A 14,982-nucleotide genomic window follows, 5' to 3' on the forward strand; every position below is an offset into this window, starting at 1 on the left:
CTTGGCTGGCCGTCTTTCTTCGCGTGCAGGTTGAATCAGGAGTCCCGGCGCTACTGCCAGTGCCTCCCTTTGGGCAGGGTGGATGCAGGCGGGGCGTAGAAATAGAGCGGCAGCGAAAAGAGGGGCACCCTGGTGCAGGAGCGAAGCGGAAAAAAGCAGCCATTGGAGGTAGGCAGAAAAGCTGGGGAGGGAAAGCGTATTTGGCTGGTTCCTCTGGTCTAGAACCCAACTTGAGGGGTGAAATCTTACTATCAATCATACTGGAATTAGGAACTCCCTCATCCATGTCAGGAGGGAAAAGATACAGTGAAGGCAGCATTTTATCAACAACTTTTAGTGGGGTATGGAGATTAAAATATGTATCATGCAATGGTGCTTGTGCAAAGATTTCTGTGTATGGATTTTGTCATATTGTACATCATCCCTTAGTATTTTGGAGTATGCCTGGTCTAAAAAAGGAATGGATATGCACCTAAGATTTTTGTTGCATTAGTAAGAAGAGAAATATTGTGCTCAAAGGCTCAGCATACTCGAAGAGTTAATAGAATAACAGAGTTGGGGGGGATCTTGGAGGTCTTCTAGTTCAACCCCTTGTTCAGGAAACCCTGTGCCATTTCAGATAAATGGCTGTCCAATCTCTTCTTGAAAACTTCCATTATTGTAGCATTCACAACTTCTGGAAGATTATAACAGTAAAACCAGATCCAAGTCCCAATTCGAACATGGAATTCATTGTCAACTTTCAGTCACTTGCTTTCTGTAAATGCAAACATTTTAAGCATCAATATCTCAGGGGTTGCCACAAAGAAGGAGTCAACCTATTCTTCAAAGCATCTGTGGGTAGAACAAGAAGCAATGGGTGGAAACTAAACAAGGAGAGAAGTAACTTAGAACTAAGGAAAAATTTCCTGACAGAACAATTAATCAGTGGAACAGCTTGCCTCCAGAAGTTGTGAATGCTCCAACACTGGAAGTTTTTAAGAAGATGTTGGACAACCATTTGTCTGAAATAAAGGTTTCCTGTCTAAGCAGGGAGTTGGTCTAGAAGACCTCCAAGGTTCCTTCCAACTCTATTGTTATTATTATTAAGTAGTTACTGCTTAAAATAATAATCAAATAGTCTGGACTTGCATAAACCCTTTAACTACAAAAAATAATTATTTAGAACCTAGCTTACCTTATTGTACAAATGCATCTACTACTACAATGTGATACTCTAGTGGCTCGTTAAGGTAGCTAACAAAATAAGATTACAAAGGTTGTGTCCTGGGTATTAATAGTATTAAAAGTAATACTAAATAGATGCCACAACTAAAGGGAAAAGTGTTAATACTGTACTTCATTATAATATTGTGTATATTTGTGTTACTGCCTTTTAGTTGATATGGATTCCTGGTGAACACCTGAACTAGTCCATGCAGTTTTCATGGCAAGATTTTTTAGAAACGGTTTGCCATTATCATCTTAGTAGGGCTTAGAATGACTTATTCAAGGACTCTCAGTTGGCTTCATGGAGAAGAAAGCACTAGAATTTTGTATTCTCTAGCCTGGTCCCATAAATATCATATATCAAACTAGTTCTCAACATTATAATTAGACACATTTAAAAATACATTAACATAACATAATGGTATTTACAAGAAAGGTTAAAAGGTTCCTTGGGGATACTCCAAATAACCTAAAGAGAAGATGGTGAAGGAAGTTCAAGTATATGGTATATTTTATATGTTTGCAGAAATATATTAATCTATTTCTGATTAAAGGAATTTTTCATAAGGACTTATGGAACTGTATAATCTCTTATGAATCCAATTACCTGGGAATCAAAAATGATTTATTATGTAACTGTGTAATTATTGTTTTGACACTTTGTCATGTTTTATTGTTGTTTGTAACATAAATATTTGAAAATAAAATAAACATTTAAAAAATACGTTAAAGGAAATGTAAAAAATGCCATGTTATAAACCAGTATGTGAAAGAACATTTTTTAGTATTACTATGTGATGAAACCTGCTCTGTTTCAAATGCAAGCTGTCTTTGCATGGAGATCAAGATTCAAATTCTTATATATTTTTCTCTGGCAAAAGAAAATGGATAAGAAGCTGTTTTCTGTTGGGAGTTACTGATGATTTCTGTCTTATTTTGGCAATGTGCTAGTTAAGTATTAAGGTTTTTTTTAATTGACAAAAAGCTAAATTTCTTGTGAAAGCTGGGGATAGTTTAGAAAGTGGCATTAGCTACTAATTGTCCACTGAACCAGGTTGTTTTGTTTATGATATGTAAAATCTAAGCAATTTGGAACCTGTATATATTGTATGATAATATAAGATAATTACTTATATTGCATATGTCAAAAATTACAGAGTACCATTTGGGTACGATTTTGGTGGCTTCTTTTCTTGGTTATAGGCATCTGCAAGCAGAAAGGGAGGCAAGGAATAAAATATACATCAAAACATCAAATTGCAAAATTGATTACTGAGGAATGTTTGTGACATATTACAACTCAGATATGAAAGGACAGAACTTGTGTTTTGGCATTTTGATATTGTGATCAGAATGAGGCGTACATCTAGAATATTCTCTCTTTTAAAGTTTAAGTGCCTGATGATAAGTATTTTAGGTACTGCTGTACACTTCTGCCTTCACTCATACTAATGCCCTATATAGCAAATGTGCCAAAACTGTAGCTATTTCTGAATGCTAATCTTCCTGCTAAATAATATTAGCCTGATTCCAATCTTACAGAAATATAACTACTTGATGGAGGAAATCTTAAATTAGGCTACATTCTGCCCAGTGAAGGGCTACTAAAATTTTTACTATCACACTGTGGGTGTGGCTTATGCATTTTCTTTCAACATCTTTCAATGCAAATTGGGTGCTCTGGGGTGGAACTCCATTTTCACTACCCCACTGCGTCCCCACCCCATCCAGGCAGTACCCCCCCCCCCTGATTCTGCCTCATCATCATAAGAAGAAAGATCCTCCAGGGCAGAAAACGTAGCATCTAAGCAATTACACAAAATATACCAGCCAATTAAGTCAGTTAGCTGTCCAAAATCCACATCCCAATAATATCTACTTGTTTTTAATTACTATCTTAGTTTCATTCAAGCAATGTACATTCTGATATGAATAGGGATCCTTTATTGTGGCTTTTGAAGCATGTATTCTTTTTCATTTTTTGATTTGTTTACATTTCCTTTTCTTAACATTTACTCGCATGACATTCTGCACTGTAACAAGTACTGAAGTAATGTAAACGTTCTGAAATAGAGAAATTAAATGACTTAAAATATTGTTTGGGAATTTTATTCCATTGGAAGTTCAATCTTGTGAATTCGTAATATTTAATTTAACTAATTAAAGCCACCCTCAGTCCTCAGAGAGGGGCAGCATAAAAGTCCAATTAATAAATAATAAATTAAATAAGTTTGAGGAGCACTAATTGGAAAGAAATTGCAGGAATATATCATTTTTTAGTATTATATAGAGCTAATAGTCTTTAACTTTCTTGTATAAGCTGCTAAAGCTGCTATGATGGCATTAGCTGCTTGCTGTTTATGTTCAAATACATGATTAAGCTCTAAAATAACTTTCTATAGCTTAAATGCAGAAATATTGAACTTTGGTTTAAAAAAGCTTAATCCATACCCAGATTTGATAGAAACTGATCTTAAAAATTTATATGAGTATAAAATGTAAAATGCTTGTGATTTGAAGGCTTATAATGTATACAGTATTTGTATATGATTTAGGAGAGAAAGAATCAGTTATGGTGGGCAAGTTTGAGCTGGAAATTGCTTTCTTTCCATTTTGCCTATTGGTATCATTGGGATCACTGATCATGTAGAGCAGAGATGCAAAACATGAGGTTCTGATTTAAATGGTTTTATATTCTATCACTATGTTGATACTAGTTAAAGAAGTAAGTAGCTAGATTAATAGTGGATTAGATTTGTTATATGTGTCTTATTTTTCGGAGTTTAAGACGCACCTTTCTCCTCCCTAAGAGGCTGAAAATTTGGGTGTGTCTTATACTCTGAATGTAGCTTCTGAATATACAGCTGATACACTGATATTTAAAATATATAATACTCTTATCACATCTTCTGGTTAGCTTGCTCTAAATCACGGGTGTCTTTTTAAAAAATATATTTTTATTGGTTTTGCACATAAGAATTACATAACAAACATAAAACAGTGCACAGTGCATGTGCCCATCACCCGACTGACGATACCACCACCACCAATTGCGGGGGGTTCAAATATTTACTAGTTTATATTTTTTTAATTTCCTTAGCTCTACTTTGCATTTATTATTATTAAAAGAGTGATTGGAGTTTATTTTTCACATTTTCGTTGCAGATTCTACTCAGCATATAATCTTTCACCTTATTCCATCGTACTATCAGTTTCTCCAATTTATTTTCGTCAAAGTTGTTTAATCTTATTTCCATGATTTCAAAATGAATGTGATCCACCATGTACCAGTACCAATTCTGTAATGTCCATTTTATAGACTCTTTCCAACCCAATACCACTACCGCTTGAGCGCTTTCCAGTGCTGCAGTTTTTATTTCTTTGAAATTTCTTAATTCTCTTTGTTTAATTAATATCGCTATTTCTTTTGCAATTATGCACTTAATATTTAACATTTTATTTATTTCATTCTGCACTTCCTTCCAAAATTTCTGAACTTCAACACACTCCCAGAACATATGCATGAAGATTCCTTTCTTTTGGCAACCATGCCAACAATTACCTTTCCCTTTCCCCTGGAAGTGTGAAAGTCGTGCTGGTGTATAATACCATTTATGTAAAATTGTCCTTCTCATCTCTTTAACTCTTGTATTCTTAGTCTTATATATATTTTCTACTATTTCTTTCATTTCTCTTTCATTTATTTGTAAATCATTTTGCCAAGCCTTTTATTACTCCCTCTTCTGCTTGCGATAACATTCTGTATATATTACTTGCCTGTGTTTTTGTATCATTAATTTTTTCTTTTAATATTTTCTCTAAGCAATTTTCTTCTCTCAAGAAAGCTTCTTTATTCTACATATTGCATTAATCTGCAGCCATTTCTGTTGACCCAGCCACCATTCCAGCCGAGTTCTACTAACTCTTCCGTCCTTCTCATATAATTGTTCAATTCTCATTATCCCTTTAATGTTTAATTCTTTTATAATTCTGCTTAAGTTAACGTCATTACCTGTATTCAATACATGTAATGCTGATAATTTTGAGTTTCTAATTCCCAATTTCCCCTAAATCACGGGTGTCAAATGCATCACATGACATGTGATAGTTTTGCCTTTGAGGAGCTGGGGTGGGCATGGCCTGCACATGAAGCATCTGGCCCACCAGGTGCCAATTTGACACCCCCATTCTAAAAAGTTTCTTACTTCTTTTTAAAGAATTATTACCATAGTCTGAGCAAATTTTACTTGTTTCCCATATTCAAAATCCCAAGACAATGAAAGGGAAAATTTATTATTTGTTCATAGTATAGCTTCTGAATATGCCCTATTTTTCAGAGTATAAGACGCACCTTACTTTTGGGGGAGGAAAATGGGGGGGGGAATCAACCTATCAGGTATTCATCTGACTAGAACCCTTAATCTGTTCAGCTTTAGCACATTATTTTATCCCCTGGTATAGATCTATTTCAAGTTTTTTTGTTGTCATATTTGGGCATGCCCGGTGACGAAATCTCCAGAACCGTAAAGCTTACAAACCTGAAATTCAGCATGTATGCTTCTCTTGGCTTATAGGTGCTTGTTAAGAAAGGATTTTTTGAAATGACCATCAGATCATTAGTAATTCTCAGACAGTAATTAACATACTCTGATGCTAAGGAGTTGGACATTCTACTCCCCCTCCCCATCTAAAATTTTTTTTTCCAACTGCGAGTGGACATGGCCAGCACATGACTCATCTGGCCTGCGGGCTGGGAGTTTAGACATGTTACTATATGCTAAGGAGTTAGACATTCTACTCCTCTCCCCACCTGAAAGGGAGAGAAGGGGATAAGATATGAGAGCCTTCTGTGGGGCAAGCCTGAGGGAGAGAAGGGGATATTTATTAATTGGACTTTATATGAGAGAATCAATGGGGAGATGATTATTATTATTATTTATTAGATTTGTATGCAGCCCCTCTCCTCAGGTATCCACCCAACAGTGTCTAAAAATAAAGCTGTCCAAGAGGCTCCGAAGTCATCTTTGGCTGAGCCGCTTCATCAATTGCTGGACTCCGGTGCCCCACGGGTTTGGGGAAGGTGTGAGTTGACAGCTTTTAGAGCTGTCAAGCAGTTGTTATTATCTAATGCAGCCCCTTTGCAATATTGTGAGAATTTGTCCCTGGTGTTAGCCTTTATAGGGTGGGCTCTGTTTTGAGATGTAGATTATGTAATGGCTCTGAAGTGCCTATCACTTTCTTCTCCCAGAAACTGGCCTCCACTGAGCATCTATATAGTCAGATCAATAAAGAGACTTTGGCTGCCTTCGCTGGAGTTAAACGATTTCATCATTATATATATGGCTGTCATTTTGAGCTTGTGACAGACCACAAGCCACTCTTGGGACTATTAGCTGACGATTGCCAAACTCTGCAAGTGCTGTCACCGTGTATGACATGATGGACAGTGTTCCTTGCAAGCTAAGATTGACCCATCAATCTGGCAAGCAAATAGCCTAGGCCGATGCATTGAGCCGTTGCTCATTGCCCATTGCCTTGGAAGACCTCACTCCCTCAGCATTGGGAGCCTAGAACTCTCCGACACTATCCTAGATATTGTTAGGGAGTTGAGACAGGACAATGTATACTCAATGGTCATTGCTTAGGTTTTGAGAGATTGGCCTGGCCTGGAGACTGACTCCCAAGTTTAAACCATTTGGAGATCAGCATCTGGAGTTATCAGTGGAGAGGGGTTATCGGTTATGGGGGGATAGGGTGGTTGCTTCCCCCATCCTTGCAATCTGCTATCATGAAAACCTTCCATTGGGCTCATCTTGTTATTGTAAGCATGAAGGCACTAGCCCAGAATTATGTGTGGTGACCTGGACTTGACCAGGATATTGAGAGGTGGATAGGTACCTGTTCCATTTGTCAGTCTACCTGGCCATTCCTTCCAAGAACTCAGGCCAGGGAGTGGGAAACCCCAGGGCCCCTGTGGTCACACATCCACTTCAATTTTGCAAGGCCCATAGGTGGACAGAAGTTCCTGGTGGTGATTGATGCCTTCTCCAAATGGTTGGAGGTTTGCTTGATGTTTTCTACCACTATGAAATCAAAGTTTTGACTAGCCTATCTGCTACCCATGAGCTATCTGACTTGATTGTCTCGGATGGCCCGCAGCTTATGTCCGCAACCTTTGAAGCTTGGCAGGAATAGGAATCAAACATAGCCTGATTGTGCCTTGGCACCCCACCAGTAATGGCATAGTTGAGCGCATGGTGTGCACATTTAATGAGACACTAGTCAAACTGGGCCCTGCAAGTTGGCAGTCAAAGGTAGATAAACTTTTATTGACCCAGCACACAAATCCCTGTGTATCCACAAATAAAAGTCTTGGCAAGTTACTTATGGGCAGGTGGTTGCATACTACCCTTGACAGGCTGCATCCACAATACATGTCGGAGAGACCTTTCAACTCTTCTAGTTTCCCCCAGTCGTACAGGATTGGAGTCCTGTGTATGGTAGTGGGCATTATTGTACTCTGGTCTTACAAAGTTGCATTAGAGGATGGTTGATCAGGGGGCCCAGTTGCAGTCTAAGTGGTCTGCTGTAACTCAGCTAGAATCCACAATGCAAAGCTGACTTCCATTGCTGGGGGAGCAAATCCAAGGGAAGCAACCCATCTAGATAATGAGACCAAGGCCAAAACAAGCCCCTCGGGCTTATCTGTAGTTCTAGCAGAGTCATTTGGATCTGCTTTGCTGTCTGAGGAGTTTGAAGTTAATCCCTCAGGCCTTGGGACGGATGAAGAGGAGGGGCATTGTTCCTCTAGCCCAGCCAGCCTTTGACTATATCAGAGAGGATCAGACACTGGCCCGTGTATTTAAGGGACTACGCCTGTGCCAACTTGGCAGAAAGGGGTGCCCCACTAGGGGCCACTCTAGAAGTTGAGTTGTTGGTTAATGTTGATTGGCTGTCTGATTATTCTGCCTATATTTAAGGAGCTGTCAGAAGCTTGTTCCCTCAGAAATGTTAAGGTTGTGCTGTCTGTTCTAATAAATGAGTTACCAGTTCTTTGTCTCACCCCAGTTAAAACCAGCATGCTATTAAACATAGAAAGTGGTTCATTGGATTTAGGAAAAAGAACATCGTCCAACATTTTGACTTGGATCACTTTGCTGGCCATCCATCCATTCACCATTTTAAGTATTTATAACAGGTCAGTTATCATTTTGGAATGGGCAGTCCCATTTATATAGAAAGTTCTCTTTAAGTTGAACATTTTTAATCTGGGAACTGCCTGCTCCCTTTTCTGAGTACCTTGATGTCTTTTCTATAATGCAAGGAAATTAATGCTACACCAGATCCACTGTTCCATTTGTCTGGTCTAGCCCACAGCAGTTATATTAAGTCAGTATGAAATGGAAATGGCATATTAGCTTTGAACATAGAAAGAACCATTCCTGTATTTTAAAATTATGCACCTCAGGAAATGTAACACAGTTAATAATTTCTACTCTTGAATCTATTTCCTAAATCCTCCATATCTGTAGATTGCTTTCTTCTACCAATTCTCCTTTGACCAGGGAAGAATTTTTCATACTGGGAATAGGAAACTGGAGCCAGCTTCTTGCAGTGGGTTAAATTTTCAAAAAGCAACTTCACAAAGCCTGGTAGTGTGGTATAGTTTCATATAATGAGCTAAACATTTCTGCTGTGTTCTAGGTAACCTATTATTTAGTTTTAGAGTTTATTGTATCTACAAGAAATTGAGCCCTTGGGGAAATCATTCTTGTTTTTTGCAGTTCTAATTTTGCAAGCCTAATGGAAAAATTCAGAGACCAATTTAAGTGGGAAATTAGTGTTCTATAGCATCAATACTATATTCCCTAGCTATAATTTTAGTAATTTTAATGGACAGCCAGTTTTATACGTTATTTGCATTTCTGAGTATGATGGCAGTAATTGTATCCATATTTCAACTAAATAGGTTTTTAGTATACTGATGTCAAGATAGTAAACACTGCGTAAGATAAAAGAAGTGCTGCTATTGAAGCCACAGCATTGTCCAATTTTAAAGCTGGCCAGCCAGGTTCATTGGGATTTGGTTGGAATGTGTACTCACACTTACTTAGAAGTAGATGCATTGGGCTCAAAGGACAAACTTGGGTGGCATTTTATACAATCTAAAACAAGTACAGTATTGCTATTTTTAATTTACTTCTCATATACTACTAGTTTAAATGCAATATCTTCCTATTTATATTCACATTTTTTAAAGATTCAGTTTGAGGCTTGTTGCAAAGCAATTGATTTCGCAGAAGAGAGGAGTTATTTCTGTGTAGTGTCAGTAAATTTTCACACAGAATCCATGTTGCATTAGCATTATTCAAGTGCTTGGTAACCTAGTCAACATCTTTGTTTTTATTATGGCTTGGATGACTTGTATTTCACATTGGTTCGATGAAGAAGATTGGTATGAAGAACAACAAAGAGTAAGATGGTTTCTTCTATTTTTTCCCTTCAATTGCCTTGCCTTTGGTCTCACTGCAGCTTTTTTGTTCTATTGTGTGTTCTGGGCACAATCTCCATTTTGCAATGCAGTTCCATGATTGGATCAAAAATATTTGAAAACTAAAACCTGATCATTGTTTTGTTTTGTTTTTCATTGCAGTAGTACAAACCTGGGGAAATAGTTAAGAAATTGTTGTATTTTCAGTGGTTACATATCATTAAGAATATTGTATATTTTTAAAATGCCTATTTTATTTAGATGGATGAAATGACACAGAATAGCTAAGAAGTAAATAAGAACAGTTTACAGCTTAATTGTTATTAAGCTTATTTACAGAATTTTACTGATGGTATTCTGAAGGCTGCTATATTCTTTAACAGCCTTTTACTATAAGAAATAGGGCTGTTATGGCAATCTTTGTACAAAGGAAAACATTTAAAAAGATAATATACACATTTTATTATACTAAGTGATATTATCATCTTTATGAGTTTAAAATAAGGTAAATGTTTTCCGATACTAGGGAGAAATCTGCATTTTGGTGCAATGGGGCATGTGTGATCGTGAGTTGCATATAATACTGCACACATTGCTGAAAGGTGTGTCTGAAGACTCTTCTGTTAGTGTAACCTCTACCTCATACGTAACCTATCTCGTATGTATGTTGAACAAAATAAAAGCAGTAGTCCTAGGGAACAATTTAGTAAATAATTGCTTTCAGGAGGAAATGTTTACATTCTACTCATTAATGTTTTCATTCAATTTCTTCCTAGCAGTCTTTTCTTTGCAGAGCTTATGGAAGCATTATCAATATTCTCCTGCTATCTTTCATTGAGATAGTGATGAGAGGGTTAGTTAACCTCAACAAGGCGGTATCTTTATTTGGTTTCAGTTCACCATCTGAGCAACTGAATTAATCAGAGAGAGATATGAACAGTCAGAAAATGTTCAGATTTTTTTTCCATTATAAACAGTGTAATATATTCACCTGCTTCTATGTGCTGTGAACCTAAATGGACATTACTCACTAAGTAATGGATGCCTAAACTTTCTTTATAATACTGCAAAGCTTTTTGATGTTAAATTTATATTTACTGACAAAGAAATATGGGAGACTAGTCTAGCTCTATATCAGACTATTTAGCTCTCATCAGTTAGTCATACCTTTCTTGGAAAGGCAAAAGTGGAAGCAGTATGCTCCGTCCCATCAGGTTGCCCTGATAGACCGCTATCCCCATGGCGGGCAGAGCTTTTTAATTTTGTTTGTCTTTTGATGCTCTTGCATTGAAAATGACATTTTTACTCAGATGATGAAGTGTTTTCTGATAGCATGCAGAAATGTCTGCGTGATAATATTTTTGACATGCCCTATATTTAGTTCCTAAATTAAAATTGCCTTTATGTGCTATTAATTGGCTACAGGTTCTTACAACCGTTTTTGTTTTTTACTCTTCTCTGCTCACATGTTGACCCTTTGAGGTAATCCATACAAGATGCACAAACCATGAGTACTACCTTTATTTTAAGGTTACAGTAACTGAATCTTGAAAGTCTGAAAGAACTTCTCTTCTCCTTTGCCTTTACTTTCCAGAGAACTAGGAAAGGGTCCTTTCTTTGACACTTTCTCCATTCCCATTTCAGGGTCATCTCTTGTCAGACAATTGTCTAGGCTGGGTCTTTATCCTGATTCCCAAGATTATTCTCACAGCCCATCACACACACACACGTACACACCTCCCCACTGTACCTCCCTGGGCAGAAGGAATGATTATAAGAACCAAAATAAAAAATAGTTATTAAGCTATGTATATAACAGTATTTATCAAATGATATAGACATTTATTCACACCATTAACAGGGATTGGCTGACATATCCACTGTAGGGTTCTGCAACTGTTTCTACTTTCTCACATTGTCTGGTCCCCAATTTCCATTCTTTACTGCTTCAATATTAACTTTTAAGTCTAAAACAAATTTATAGATTTAGAAGTATATAAAATGGGTATTCTGTTCATCCTTTTTTAAAAATCGGTAATGTATCTAATTCCAATTTATTGCAATTAGAGTTAGAATTCTTCATTGGACACACAGGGAAGTTATCTGCAGTGCATAATCTCTCAGTGTACATAGAAGCAATTGATAAATAATGAACATAAGCATAAAATATAACAGTGACAGTCATAGAATATTGAATAAGCAACCAACATAAATAATACTACAATACTAAATAAAACAATATAAACCGTAAGATACAAGCAACAAAGTTATAGTCATAAGCAATGTTCCCTCTAATTTTTTTTTGGTGTGGGTGGAAAAGTATAGTGTCTGAGTGGCAGTCCCTTTGGAACTGGGTGGCATAGAAGTCTAAACAAACAAACAAACAAACACACCAACAAACAAACAAACAAATAAATAAAATACATTTTCCTGCCTGAGCGCCTGGGTTTTTTTCACAGATGTCACCCAAGACAACTTATTGCGTAATTGTTTGAGACTCGGTGCTGGGACAGAATAAGGTCCCTTCCCACTATGTTATTCTGTTATTTTATATTTCAATTAATATCATTATCCTCTTATAAATCCAGATACGCCATCATGCCTACTCCTCCTTCTTATACATTCTTCTTAAAAGGAAAAAAAAAACCTATACAACTTTTTCCTAATTAATAGTGGGAAAAAATCCCTTCTTTTTTATTACATAGAAACATAGACACATAGAAGACTGACGGCAGAAAAAGACCTCATTGTCCATCTAGTCTGCCTTTATACTATTTCCTGTATTTTATCTTACAATGGATATATGTTTATCCCAGGCATGTTTAAATTCAGTTACTGTGGGTTTACCAACCACGTCTGCTGGAAGTTTGTTCCAAGGATCTACTACTCTTTCAGTAAAATAATATTTTCTCATGTTGCTTTTGATCTTTATTATTTATTTATTTATTATTTATTTATTTATTACTTAGATTTGTATGCCGCCCCTCTCCGAAGACTAACTAACTTCAGATTGTGTTCCTTTGTTCTTGTGTTCACTTTCCTATTAAAAACACTTCCCTCCTGAACTTTATTTAACCCTTTAACATATTTAAATGTTTCGATCATGTCCCCCCTTTTCCTTCTGTCCTCCAGACTGTACAGATTGAGTTCATTAAGTCTTTCCTGATACGTTTTATGCTTAAGACCTTCCACCATTCTTGTAGCCCGTCTTTGGACCCGTTCAATTTTGTCAATATCTTTTTGTAGGTGAGGTCTCCTGAACTGAACACAGTATTCCAAATGTGGTCTCACCAGTGCTCTATATAAGGGGATCACAATCTCTCTCTTCCTGCTTGTTATACCTCTAGCTATGCAGTCAAGCATCCTACTTGCTTTTCCTACTGCCTGACCACACTGCTCCTGTCAGAAATCACTACTCCTAAATCCTTCTCTTCTGAAGTTTTTGCTAACACAGAACTGACAATGCAATACTCAGATTGAGGTTTCCTTTTCCCCAAGTGCATTATTTTACATTTGGAAACATTAAACTGCAGTTTCCATTGTTTTGACCATTTATCTAGTAAAGCTAAATCATTTACCATATTACAGACCCCTCCAGGAATATCAACCCTATTGCACACTTTAGAGTCATCAGCAAATAGGCAAACCTTTCCTACAAAATCTTCCCCTATGTCACTCACAAACATATTAAAAAGAGTAGGACCCAGAACAGACCCTTGTGGCACACCGCTTGTAACCTGTCTCTGCCATTAACAATAACTCTCTGATGTCTACGCTTCAGCCAGCTTGAAATCCCCTGAACTATCCAGGGATTAAGTCCAATCTTCACTAATTTATCTATCAGCTCTTTATGTGGAACCATATCAAAGGCTTTGCTGAAGTCCAGATAGGCAATATCCATGGCACCATCTTCATCCAACACCTTTGTGACATAGTCAAAGAAATCAATGAGATTAGTCTGACATGATTTGCCTTCAGTAAAGCCATGCTGATTTGGGTCCAATAAGTTATTGTTTTTTAGGTGCCGATTTATCCTCTTTGAGTAGAGTCTCCATCATTTTAACTATAACTGATGTCAAGCTAACTGGCCTATAGTTACCAGTTTCTTCTCTACTGCCCTTCTTGTGGATAGGCACAATACTGGCCATTCTCCAATCCTCAGGAACATCTCCTGTTAACAGGGATTGGTTAAACAAATCAGTCAGGGGGGTAGCAATGACAGATCTGAGTTCTTTAAGAACTCTGGGGTGGATGCCATCTGGACCCATTGCCTTATTTATCTTTAATCGTTCAAGTTCTTCTAAAATTTCGGCTTCTAAGATCACTGGAGCTGAATCCGTACAGCTGGAAGCAATGCTATATCCGTACAGCTGGAAGCAATGCTATATTAAAAGAAATTAATAATGAAACAAAACCAAAATCTATTACTATTAAAACTAAAACAACCAGAAAAACCAAAAACACAACTATTAATAAATCCATGCTTTAAAATCTTCATTTCTTAAATATTTATCATAGTATTGTAGTAATCTAATAATACTATGAAAATCTATCAACACCAATGCATAAATTAATATTGAATTTCATTCAATATTTCCAAGCTCAATTAATTTTCAGGCACTTTTATTATTATTAACTTTCATCAATCTTCTACATTTCCAAGTATATTTTAAATTCATAATGCAAAGTCATAAAATCATATAGTACATATCATAAACCCCTTACTTATCCTATGTATCTTCCATTAATTTTACCTATGTAATTCTATATACAGTGATACCTTGTCTTACGAACTTAATTAGTTCCAGGACAAGATTCATAAGGTGAAAAGTTCATAAGACGAAACAATGTTTCCCATAGGAATCAATGAAAATATGATTAATGCGTGCAAGCCCAAAATTCACCCCTTTTGCCAGTCGAAGCACCCGTTTTTGTGCTGGTGGGATTCCCATGAGGCTCCCCTCCATGGGAACCCCCCCTCCGGATTTTGCCATGATGCAGGGGAATCCCACTAGCATGAAAACAGGTGCTTCGGCTGGCAACGGAAGTCCGGAGGTGGGGTTTCCCAGCGAGGGAAGCCTCAGCGAAATCGCAGCATCGCAAATGTGTGTTCAGTTCAAGATTGTTCTGCATACATCACAAGGCTAGTTGTTCAACTTACTGTTTGTATGCAGATTCAACGTCGTCTTGAATGAGACCAATGATTGTAGTATCATCTGCAAACTCAGTACAGTGATACCTCGTCTTACAAACGCCTCGTCATACTTTTCGAGATACAAACC

The 14,982-nt window shown here is 37.0% G+C and overlaps 1 protein-coding gene across 1 annotated transcript in view; it reads left to right on the top strand.

The window, feature by feature from the left end:
• Position 1: 1 nt before the first annotated feature.
• Positions 2 to 14,982, top strand: part of WDR17 (WD repeat domain 17) — a 157,100-nt gene continuing 142,119 nt past the window's right edge. Inside the window, exon 1 of the mRNA XM_070757477.1 lies at positions 2 to 168. The gene's annotated coding sequence lies outside the window, so the exon portion shown is untranslated. The remainder of the gene's footprint in view (positions 169 to 14,982) is intronic.

The sequence above is a fragment of the Erythrolamprus reginae genome, chromosome 7 (genome assembly GCF_031021105.1).
Source record: "Erythrolamprus reginae isolate rEryReg1 chromosome 7, rEryReg1.hap1, whole genome shotgun sequence".
Taxonomy (NCBI): domain Eukaryota; kingdom Metazoa; phylum Chordata; class Lepidosauria; order Squamata; family Dipsadidae; genus Erythrolamprus; species Erythrolamprus reginae.